Source organism: Hyperoodon ampullatus (genome assembly GCF_949752795.1).
Source record: "Hyperoodon ampullatus genome assembly, chromosome: 2".
Lineage (NCBI taxonomy): Eukaryota > Metazoa > Chordata > Mammalia > Artiodactyla > Ziphiidae > Hyperoodon > Hyperoodon ampullatus.
Window position 1 is genome coordinate 159590206 of NC_136915.1, and position 12735 is coordinate 159602940.

Sequence of the window (12735 nt, forward strand, 5' to 3'; positions counted from 1 at the left end):
AAATTTGTTGGCATAAAACTGTTCATATTATTCTTTTATGGTTTTTATATTTCTGTGATATCAGTTGAGATTTCTCCATTTTCATTTCTTATTTTGTTTATTTGGGTTCTCTCTCTTTTCTTCTTGTTGAGCCTGGCCAGAGGTTTGTCAATTTTGTTTACCCTTTCAAAGAACCAGATCTAGGTTTTGTTGATTTTTATATTTTTTAAATCTTTATTTTATTTATTTCCCCCTTGATCCTTATTATTTCCTTCCTTCTGCTGACGTTAGGTTTTGTTTGTTCCTCTTTTTCTAATTCTTTTAAATAGCAGGTTAGGTTGTTTACTTGAAATTTTTCTCTTTTTTTGATGAAGGCCTGTATTGCTATGAACTTCCCTCTAAGAACTGCTTTTGCTGCATCCCATAGATTTTGTATAGCTGTGTTTTCATTGTCATTTGTCTCAAGGTATTTTTTTAATTTCCTTTTTGATTTCCTCATTGACCCACTGGGTTTTTTTTTTCTGTTTTTTAAATTTTATCATGAGACTTAGTTGTGTTTTTTTTAAAACATTTTATTTATTTATTTTATTTTTTGGCTGTATTGGGTCTTAGTTATGGCACACAAGATCTTCATTGAGGCATGCAGGATCTTTTGTTGCAGTGCGTGGGCTCTTCATTGCATCATGCGGGCTTCTCTCTAGTTGTGGTGTGTGTTTTTTCTCTCTCTAGTTGTGGCGTGCGGGCTCCAGAGTGCATGGGCTCTGTAGCTTGCAGCACATGTACTCTCTAGTTGAGGCAGAGGAGCTCGGTAGTTGTGGCACATGGACTTAGTTACCACACAGCATGTGGGATCTTAGTTCCCTGACGAGAGATTGAACCCACGTCCCCTACATTGGAAGGCGGGTTCTTTACCACTGGACCACCAGGGAAATCCAACCCATTGATTTTTTAGTAACATGTTATTTAGTCTCCATGTAATCGTTTTTTTCTCATTTCTTTTCCTGTGGTTGATTTCTAGTTTCATGTCGCTGTGGTCAGAGACATGAAATAATTTCTGTACTCTTAAATTTGTTGAGGTTAGTTTTGTGCCCTAGGATGTGGTCAATCCTAGAGAATGTTCCGTGTTCACTTGAAGAGAATGTATATTCTGTTTCTCTTTTTTGGATGCAGTGTCCTGAAAATATCAATTAAGTCTAACTGTTCTATTGTGTCATTTAGGACCTCTGTTGCCTTACTGATTCTCTGTCTAGAAGATCTGTTCATTGATATGAGTGGGGGTGTTAAAGTCTCCTGCTATTACTATATTCCTATCAATTTCTCCCTTTATGTCTGATAATATTTGTTTTATGTATTTGGGTGCTCCTATGTTAGGTGCATATATGTTGATGAGTGTAAAATCCTCTTCTTGTATTGATCCTTTTATCATTTTATAGTGTCCTTCTTTATCTTTCTTTATAGCCTTTGCTTTAAAGTTTAATGTCTGATATGAGTATTGCGACTCCTGCTTTCTTGTTATTTCTGTTTGCACAAAATATTTTTTCTCTTCCCACACTTTCAATCTATGTGTGTCCTTTGTCCTAAGGTGGGTCTCTTGTGGACAGCATATTGTAGGCTCTCGTTTTTTTATCCAGTCTGCCACTCCATGTCTTTTGATTGGAGCATTCAGTCCATTGACAGTTAAGGTAATTACTGATAGATATGTATTTATTTCCATTTCAAACCTTGTTTTCCAGTTGATTCTTTGTTTCTTCTTTGTTCCTTTCTTTTTCTTTTTGTGGTTTGATGATTTCCTTTTATTTTATGCTTGTGTTATCTTCTTTTAGGCTTTTGTGACTCTATTGTATGTTTTTGATTTGTGGTTGCCCTGTGTTTCAAATATTTTAACCCCCTTCTATATCTGCTTGTTTTAGATTGATAGTCGTATAGGCTCAAACACTTTCTTAAAAAAAAAAGAAAAAGAATCTGCATTTTCTTACTCTCCTTCCCCACATGTTTTGATTTTGATGTTCCTTTTTCCATCTTCATGTTTATTCTATGCTGTTCCTTGTGTTTATCATTGCTTTCACAAATAGGTTTTTTTTTTCTTTTTCTCTTTATACTGGCTAATTTAAGTGATTTACTTTCCAACTGTGAATTCCTCCTTCCTATTTCTTCTTGCCTCTTTTCTATTTAGAGATGGCCTTTCAATATTTATTTTAGGATAGGTTTAGTATTGCTGTATTTTTTAGTTTTTGCTTGTCTGAGAAATTTTTTATTTCTCCTCCTATACTAAATGATAATTTTGCTAGGTAGAGTATTCTAGGTTACAGATATTTCTCTTTCAAGACTTTGAATATATTTTGCCACTCCCTTCTGGCCTGCAGTGTTTCTATAGGGAAATCAGTTAATAGCCTTATAAGGGTTCCCTTGTAAAGAACTCTTGGTTTTTCTCTTGCTGCCTTTAGAATCCTCTCTTTATCTTTAAATTTTTCCATTTTTATTATAATATGTCTTGTTGTAGGTTCATTTGGGTCTACCTTGTTTGAGACCCTCTGTGCTTCCTGTATCTGGATATCTATTTCCTTCTTTAGGTTTGGGAAATTTTCAGCCATAATTTCTTCAAATACTTTTTTGTTTCCCTCCTGTCTTTCTTCTCTTTTGGGTATCCCTATTATGTGTAGATTGACCCACTTTATATTATTGCATAGGTCTCTTATATTGCTTTCTTTATTTTTTTTTTCATTTGGCTTTCCGTCTGATGTTTTGATTGGGTAATTTCCATTAGTCTATCTTCCAGGTCACTTATTCTTTCTTCTGCATTATTCATTCTGTTATTCATTTCCTTGAGCTCAGCTTTTGTCTCGTCAAATGAATTTTCTAATTTTTCTTGGCTCCTCCTTTTAGTCTCTAGTTCATTTTTACAGTAATCTGCATTTCTGTCAATAGGCTTTCTTAATTCCTTCAGTATTTCTATTACCTCCTTTATGAACTCAGTGTCTATTAGACTGAAGAGGTCTATTTCATTGTTTGTTCCTTCAGGAGAATTTTCTTGGTTAATTAAGAAAGTTAAATTTTCTTTTAACTGAAAATGGTTACTCTACTTCTTCATTTTGCTTATATGTCTCTTAGTCTGTGAATTTAGGAGAAACAGTTATCTACTGTAGTCTTGGAGGGCTATTTATAAGCAGGAGCATACTGTGTAGTTTGTGAGAGTTTAATATTTTTGTGGCATGAGGGCTGTTTTTGGTTTGCATGCTTTCTGTTTCTTTCCTCAGAGTGTATTGGCTATTATCTCCTTGATAGGGAGTGTGCAGTTGCCCAGGTGCACAGCTCACACAGGCTCCCAGGAAGGTGGGGGCAGCAGTTGGATCCTGGTTGCAGGTCCCACTGCAGTGGTAGTGGGTTGTGCACCCTGGGGAAGTTGGCCCCAGATTGTGGGTCCCTGGACAGCAGAGGTAGTGGGTCGTGCACCCCCAGGGAGGTAGGGGCAATGGTTGGCTCCAAGTCACAGGGCCCTCAGCAGCAGTGGCAGGCCACATGCACTGCTGGGGAAGTTGGCCCCAGACATTGGGGCCCTTGGCAGTGGTGGGCCACTCCAGCTCCTGGGAAGGTGGGGGCAGTGACCTGCACGCATTCACAGCAGTGGAAGCGGCAGTGATGCACACCCACCTCTGGAGTCCGAGATGGCAGCCACAGCTCATGCCTGCCCCCTGGAGCTCATGTAGCTGGTGCTGTGCCACCTGCTAGCGCATGGAGAAAGAGGCTCCTATGGCAGGCCCTCCCCTTTCCTCATGCGCCCACCAACAATGGTCTCTTGCTTCTCTAGTGGGCCCAGGCTTCTTCCCAGACATGCTCAGTTGTGGTACACTACACTCTAACCCCCTCAGGCTGTCTTCAGGCAGCCAACCCCCATCCTCTCCCCAGGGTCTGGCCTCCAAAGCCTGAGCCTTAGTACCCAGCCTCCACCAGCCCCAGTAGGCGAGTAGACAAGCATCTCAGGCTGGGGAGTGTCGGTCAGCACCATCCTTCCACACAGGTCTTTCTCCACTTTGCCCTCCACATATCTTTTTCTGTGCTGTCTTCCAACTCTCTGAAGTTCCCCCTCTGTCCCCAACAGTAAGGGGACTTCCCAGTGTGTGGAAACCTTTCCTCTTTCACAAGTCCCTCCCAGAGGCTCAGTTCCCCTCCTGATTCCTTTCTCTCTTTTTTTTTCTTTTTTCTTTTGCACTACCCAGTTATGTGGAGATTTTCTTGCCCTTTTGGAAGTCTGAGGTCTTCTGCCAGCATTCAGTAGATGTTCTGTGGGAGTTGTTCTATGTGGAGATGTATTTTTGATGTTACCATGGGGAGGAGGTGAGCTCCACTTCCTACTCCTCCACCATCTTGATCTGATCCCTCAACTAGCTTTTTGGATCTATGAGTTTATAGTTTATATCAATTTTGGAAATTTTTCAACCATTATTTTTCAAATTTTTCTGTAGCTTCTTTCATAGGGATTCCAATTAAGCAATTGTTAGGCTGCTTAAAGTTGTCCCACAGATCACTCATGCTCTATTTACATTTTTTTAACTTTGTATTTTATATTGGAGTATAGTTGATTAACAATGTTGTGTTACTTTCAGTTGTACAGCAAAGTGATTCAGTTATACATACACATGTACTTATTCTTTTGCAAATTCGTTTCCCATTTAAGTTGTTACATAATATTGAACAGAGTTCCCTGTGCTATACAGTAGGACTTGTTGGTTATCCATTTTAAATATAGCAGTGTGTACATGTCAAGCCCAAACTCCCTAACTATCCCCACCCCCCATCATTCCCCCCTGGTAACCATAAGTTCATTCTCAAAGACTGTGACTCTGTTTCTGTTTTGTAAATAAGTTAATTTCTATCACTTTTTTTAGATTCTGCATATAAACAATATCATATGATATTTGTCTTTATCTGATTTACTTCACTCAGTATGATCACCTCTAGGTCCATCCATGTTGCTGCAAATGGCATTATTTCATTCATTTTAATGGCTGAGTAATATTCCATTGTATATATGTACAACAGCTTCTTTATCCATCATCTGTTGATGGACATTCATGTTGCTTCCATGTCTTGGCTGTTGTAAACAGTGCTGCAATGAACATTGGGGTGCACGTATCATTTTGGACCATACTTTTCTCTGGATATATGCCCAGGAGTGGGATTCAGGATCATATGGTAGTTCTATTTTAGTTTTTTAAGGAACCTCCATACTGGCTGTATTCTCCATAGTGGCTGTATCAATTTACATTTTCACCAACAGTTTAGGAGGGTTCCCTTTTCTCCACACTCTCTCCACCATTTATTGTTTGTAGATTTTTTGATGATGGCCATTCTGACTGGTGTGAGGTGATATCTCACTGTAGTTTGGATTTTCATTTCCCTAATAACTAGCAATGTTGAACATCTTTTCATGTGCCTTTTGGCCATTTGTATGTCTTCTTTGGAGAAATGTCTATTTAGGTCTTCTGCCCATTTTTTGATTGGGTTGCTTGTTTTTATGATATTAAGCCACATGAGCTGTCGTTTGTAAATTTTGGAGACTAATCCCTTGTTGGTCGCATCATTTGCAAATATTTTCTCCCATTCTGTGGGTAGTCTTTTCGTTTTGATAATGGTTTCTTTTGCTGTGCAAAAGCTTTTGAGTTTAATTAGGTCCCATTTATTTATTTTTGTTTTTATTTCCATTACTTTGGGAGATGGATTGAAAAAGATATTGCTGTGATTTATGTCAGATGTTCTACCTATGTTTTCTTCTAAGAGTTTTATATTATCCAGCCTTACATTTAGGCCTTTAATCCATTTTGAGTTTATTTTGTGTATGGTGTTAGGGAGTGTTCTAATTTCATTCTTTTACATGGAACTGTCCAGTTTTCCCAGCACCATTTATTGAAGATACTGTCTTTCCTCCATTGTATAGTCTTGCCTCCTTTGTCATAGATTCATTGACCATAGGGACATGGGTTTATATCTGGGCTTTCTATCCTGTTCCATTGATCTATATTTCTCTTTTTGTGGCAGTACCATACTGTTTTGATGACTGTTGCTTTGTGGTATAATCTGAGGTCAGGAACCCTGATCCCTCCAGCTCTGTTTTTCTTTCTCAAGATTGCTTTGGCTATTCAGGGTCTTTTGTGTCTCCATACAAATTTTAAGATTTTTTTATTCTAGTTCTGTGAAAAATGCCATTGGTAATTTGATAGGGATTGCATTTAATCTGTAGATTGCATTGGGTAGTATAGTCATTTTGACAATATTGGTTTTTCCAATCCAAGAACATGGTATATCTTTCCATCTATTTGTCTAGTCTGTTATTTTTTTTTAATCAGTGTCTTATAATTTTGGGAGTACAGGTTTTTGCTCCTTAGGTAAGTTTATTCCAAGGTATTTTATTCTTTTTGATGTGATGGCAAATGGGATTGTTTCTTGAATTTCTCTTCCTGATCTTTCGTAGCTAGTGTATAGAAATGCAAGAGATTTCTGTGTGCTAATTTTGTATCCTACAAGTTTACCAAATTCATTGATGAGCTCTAGTAGGTTTCTGGTAATGTCTTTAGGATTTTCTATGTATAGTAATCATGTCATCTGCAAACAGTGCCAATTTAACTTCTTCTTTTCCAATCTGGGTTCCTTTTCTTTCCTTTTCTTCTCTGACTGCCATAGCTAGGACTTCCAAAACTGTGTTGAATAAAAGTGGCAAGAGTGGACATCCTTGTCTTGTTCCTGATCTTAGAGGAAATACTTTCAGCTTTTCACCATTGAGTATGATGTTAGCTGTAAGTTTCTTGTATATGGCCTTTATTATGTTGAGGTATGCTCCCTCTATACCCACTTTCTGGAGAGTGTTGGTCATAAATTGGTGTTGAATTTTGTCAGAAGCCTTTTCTGCATCTATTGAGATGATCATTTGGTTTTTATTCTTTAATTTGTTGATGTGCTGTATCACACTGATTGATTTGCGGATATTGAAGAATCCTTGCATCCCTGGGATAAATCCCACTTGATCATGGTGTATGATCCTTTTAATGTGTTGTTGGATTCTGTTTGCTAGTATTTTGTTGAGGATTTTTACATCTATGTTCATCAGTGATATTGCCCTATAATTTTCTTTTTTTGTGGTATCTTTTTCTGGTTTTGGCACCAGGTTGATCCTGGCCTCATAGAATGAGTTTGGGAATTTTCCTTCCTCTGCAACTTTTTGGAACATTTTCAGAAGGATAAGTGTTAACTCTTCTCTAAATGTTTGAGAAAATTCGCCTGTGAAGCCTTCTGGTCCTGGATTTTTGTTTGTTGGGAGTTTTTAAATCACAGTTTCAATTTCAGTGCTTGTGATTGATCTGTTCATATTTTCTATTCCTTCCTTGTCCAATCTTGGGAGATTATACCTTTCTAAGAATTTGTCTGTTTCTTCCAGGTTATCCATTTTATTGACATATGGTTGCTTGTAGAAGTCTCTTATGATCCTTTGTATTTCTGTGGTGTCAGTTGTAATTTCTTCTCTTTCATTTCTAATTTTATTGATTTGAGTCCTCTCCTTTTTTTTTTTTTTTTTCTTGGTGAGTCTGGCTAAAAGTTTATCAATTTTGCTTATCTTTTCAAAGAACCAACATTAATTTCATTGATCTTACTGTTTTCTTCATCTCTATTTCATTATTTTTACTCTAATCTTTATGATTTCTTTCCTCCTACTAACTTTAGGTTTTGTTTGTTCTTCTTTCTCTAGTTGCTTTAGGTGTAAGGTTAGGTTGTTTATTTGAGATTTTTTTTTGTTTACTGAGGTAAGATTGTATGCTATAAACTTCCCTCTTAGAATTGCTTTTGCTGCATCCCATAGGTTTTGAATCCTTGAGCTTTCGTTTTCATTTGTCTCTAGGTGTTTTTTGATTTCCTCTTTGATTTCTTCAGTGATCCATTGGTTGTTTGGTTGCATATTGTTTAGCCTCCACCTGTTTGTGTTTTTTTTTTACAGTTTTTTTCCCTTGTCGTTTATTTCTAATCTCATAGCTTTGTGGTTGGAAAAGATGCTTGATATGATTTCAATTTTCTTAAATTTACTGAGGCTCGCTTTGTGGCCCAGCATGTGGTCAATCCTGGAGAATGTTCCAGGTGCAAGTGAGAAGAATGTGTATTCTGCTGCTTTTGAATGGAATTCTCTATAAATATCAATTAACTCCGTCTGCTCTAATGTGTCATTTAAGGCCTGTGTTTCCTTATTGGTTTTCTGTCTGGATCATCTGTCTATTGATGAAAGTGGGGTGTTAAAGTTCCCCAATATTATTGTGTTACTGTTGATTTCTCCCTTTATGGTTGTTAGTATTTGCCTTATGTATTGAAGTGCGCTCCTATGTTGGGTGCATATATATTTACAATTGTTATATCTTCTTCTTGGATTGATCCCTTGATCATTATATAGTGTCCTTCTTTGTCTCTTCTAATAGTCTTTATTTTTAAGTCATTTGGTCTGATATGAGTATTGCAACTCCAGCTTTCTTTTGATTTCCATTTGCATGGAATATCTTTTTCTATCCCCTCACTTTCAATCTGTATGTGTCCCTAGATCTGAAGTGGGTCTCTTATTGACAGCATATATATGGGTCTTGTTTTTGTATCCATTCAGCCAGTCTATGTCTTTTGGTTGGAGCATTTAATCCATTTACATTTAAGGTAATTATCCATATGTATATTCTTATTGCCATTTTGTTACTTGTTTTGGATTTGTTTTTGTAGGTGTTTTTTCTTCCCTTCCTCTTTTGTTCTCTTTTCTTGTGATTTGATGACTAACTTTAGTGTTGTGTTTGGATTCCTTTTTCTTTTTTGTGTATGTATCATAGATTTTTGGTTTGTGGTTAACATGAGGTTTTGATATAGCAGTCTGTATATAAACTAGATTGTTTTAAGTTGCTGGTCTTTTAATTTCAAATGCATTTCCAATATCTTGCATTTGTGCTCTCCTTTTCTTTTTTTTTTTTTTTTTTTTTTTTTTTTTTTTTTTATAAATTTATTTATTTTATTTATTTATTTTTGGCTGTGTTGGGTCTTTGTTGCTGCTCTAGTTGAAGTGAGGGGGGGCTGCTCTTCGTTGTGGTGCATGGGCTTCTCATTGTGGTGGCTTCCCTTGTTGCGGAGCACGGGCTCTAGGCACAAGGGTTTCAGTAGTTGTGGCACGTGGGTCAGTAGTTGTGGCGCACGGGCTTAGTTGCTCCGTGGCATGTGGGATCTTCCCAGACCAGGGCTCGAACCTGTGTCCCCTGCATTGGCAGGCAGATTCTTAACCACTGCGCCACCAGGGAAACCCCTCTCCTTTTCTTATAATTGATGGTTTTGATATATTTGTGTGTGGATATTTCCTACCTTTAATGTATGTTTGACTTTACCAGTGAGCTTTTCCATCCATAGTTTTCTTTTTTCTAGTTTTGGTCTTTTCTGTTTAGAGAAGTTCCTTTAGCATTTGTAGCAAAGTTGCTCTGGTGGTGCTGAATTCTCTTAGCTTTTGCTCGTCTGTAAAGCTTTTGATTTCTCTGTTGAATCTGAATTAGAGCCCTTCTGGTTACAGCACTCTTACTTGTAGGTTCTTCCCTTTCATCACTTTAAATGTATCATGCCATTCCCTTCTGACCTGCAGAGCTTCTGCTGAGAACTCAGCTGATATCCTCATGAGAGTTCCCTTGTATGCTATTTGTTGCTTTTCCCTTGTTGCTTTTAATATTTTTTTGTCTTTAATTCTTGTTAATTTGATTACTATGTGTCTTGGTATGTTCCTCTTTGGGTTTATCCTACCTGAGACTCTCTGTTCTTCCTGAACTTGGATGACTGTTTCCTTTCCCATTTAAGGGCAATTTTCAGCTATTATCTCTTCAAATATTTTTTCAGGTCCTTTCTCTCTCTCTTCTCCTTCTGGGATGCCTATAATGCAAGCATTGTTTTGTTTAATGTTGTCCCAGATGTCTGTTAGACTGTCCTCCTTTCTTTTCATTCTTTTTTCTTTATTCTGTTCCACAGCAGTGATTTCCATCATTCTGTCTTCTAGGTCACTTATCCATTCTTCTGCCTCATTTATTCTGCTACTGATTCCTTCTAGTGTATTTTTCATTTCAGTTATTGTATTGTTCATCTCTTTGTTTGTTCTTTAGTTCTTCTAGGTCTTTGTTAAACATTTCTTGCATCTTCTCGATCCTTACTTCCATTCTTTTTCTGAGATATTGGATCATCTTCACTATCATTATTCTGAATTCTTTTTCCAGTAGGTTGGTTATCCCCACTTCACTTAGTTGTTCTTCTGGGGTTTCATCTTGTTCCTTCATCTGGGACATATTCCTCTGCCATCTCATTTTGTCTAACTTTCTGTGATTGTGGTTTCCATTCCACAGCCTGCAGGACTGTAATTCTTGCTTCTGCTCTCTGCCCTCTGGTGGCTGAGGCTGTCTATGAGGATTGTGCAGGCTTCCTGATTGGAGGGGCTGGTTCCTGCCCAGTTGGGTGGAGCTGGGTCTTGTCCCTCTGGTGGGCAGGGCTATGCTCAGGGAGACTTTAAGCCACTTGTCTGCTGATGGGTGGGGCTGGTTGGTTGTTTGGCCTGAGGCAACTCAGTACTGGAGCCTACAGGCTGTTTGGGGCTAATGGCAGCCTCTGGGAGGGCTCATGCCAATGAGGACTTCCCAAAACTGCTGCTGCCACTGTTGCTGTCCCCACAGTGAGCCACAGCAACCCCTGCCTCCACCAGAGACCCTCCAATACTAGCAGGTAAGTCTGGCCCAGTCTCTTCTGGAGTCACTGCTTTTTTCCCCTGGGTCCTGGTGCACACCGGACTTTGTGTGTGCCCTCCAAGAGTGGAGTTTCTGTTTCCCCCAGTCCTGTGGAAGTCCTGTGGTCAAACCCTGCTGGCCTTCAAATCCAGATTCTCTGAGAACTCCTCCTCCCATTGCCAGAACACCAGGCTGGGAACTCTGATGTGGGGCTCAGAACTTCCACTCCTGTTGCATAACTTCTGTGGTATAATTGTTTTCCAGTTTCTGGTCTCTCACCCAGCAGGTCTGGGGTTTAATTTTATTGCAGTCGTGCCCCTCCTACTGTCTTGTTGCAACTTCTTCTTTGTCTTTGGATGTAGGGTATCTTTTTGGTAGTTTCCAGTGTTTTTTTGTTGATGGTTGTTTAGCAGTTAGTTGTGATTTTGGTGTCTTTGTAAGAAGGGTGTGAGCTCATGTCCTTCTACTCTGCCATCTTAAGCTAATCTCTCTGTTTACATTTTAAAATTCTCATTTCTCTGTGTGTATGGTTTTTAAATTTTTTCTTTTACTATATCTTGAAGTTTACTAATTTTTTCTTCTAAGCCTAATCTGCCATTAATTTCATTAGGTTTATTTTTATCTCACACTTTGTAATTTTCATTTCTAGAGGCTCAATTTTAGTCACTTTTATATTTTCCATGTCTCTTCTTAAGTTTTGAGCATATGGAACTCAGCTATAATAATTACTTTAATGTCTTTGATAATTCTAATATCTGTATCAGTTCTGAGCCAATTTCATTTGATCAATTTATCTCCTAACTATGGGTTGCATTGTCCTGCTTCTTTACATCCTGGCAATTTTTTATTGGATGTTGGATGTTTTGAATTTTACTTTCTGAGATGCAGGATATTTTTATATTCCCATAAATATTCCTGAGCTTTGTTATGGCTTGTAGTTATGTTACATGAAAACTGTTTGATCTTTTCAAGTTTTGCTGTTAAGATTTATAAGAGAAGACTGGAGCAGTTATCAATCCATGGCTTATTATTCCCTATTACTTAGGTAAGAGCCTTGTGTGTACTCTACCCAAATCCTCCTCAATTTTTTTGTTTTTCAGTCTGGTATTTGGGACTAGACATCATTCCAAGCCCTATCTGATCACCGGGCACTGTTACCTCTAATTATAATATTTCAAATAGTTTTCCCACAGCCTTAGGTAGTTTCTTCATATGCATGTGCTAATCAGTATTCACCTAAATACTCAAGGGTAAATCTTTGCATATCTCCAGAGTTCTCTCTCTGTGTAGCGCTTTCCTTTCTGGTACTCTCTTTTTAGCAACTTGAGCTGCCATAGTCTCCTACAAACTCTCCACTCCTTATCCTCAGCTCAGGGAGTTCACTGGGCTCTACGTGATTGCCCTCACATCCCTGCACCCTGCACCATGGCCATCATAATGCTCCATCTCTCATAGGAATATGGTATTTCCCATCTCTCAAGGACCGTTTGCCTTCATTGCCTGATATGTAGTGTCTTGCAAACCTTTGTTTCATATATTTAGTCCTTTTTTAATTGTTTCAGTTGTAAGGTTAGATATGGTCCCTATTATTCCATTTTACAGAGAAGCTGAAGTCCCCATAGCCTCATTTTTTTTTAAAGAGTAGAAACTATTTTGTATAGGCAGCAAGGGAGAGGAATGGAATTCTAGAAGTCATACTGCCTTTCTTAGAGGAGTTCACATTCCTCTAGCATGTCTCAGCATCAGATATTTATTTGGTTTCTCATTTTCTAGTATATTCTTTAATATCCATGCTGGATCTGCCATCTGCCTTTATGTAATGCTGCAGCTTTCTGTGGACCATTCTTCCTAGGTGTGTACTGTTGGTAGAGAGCAAAGTGTACCTAATATTGATAACTCATGACATACCGAAACAATATTTTACTATAATATAACCTCCAGAGAAAATATTTAGAAAAATTATTCAGAAACATCTCTTTCTGATATTTTTGGACTACACAGG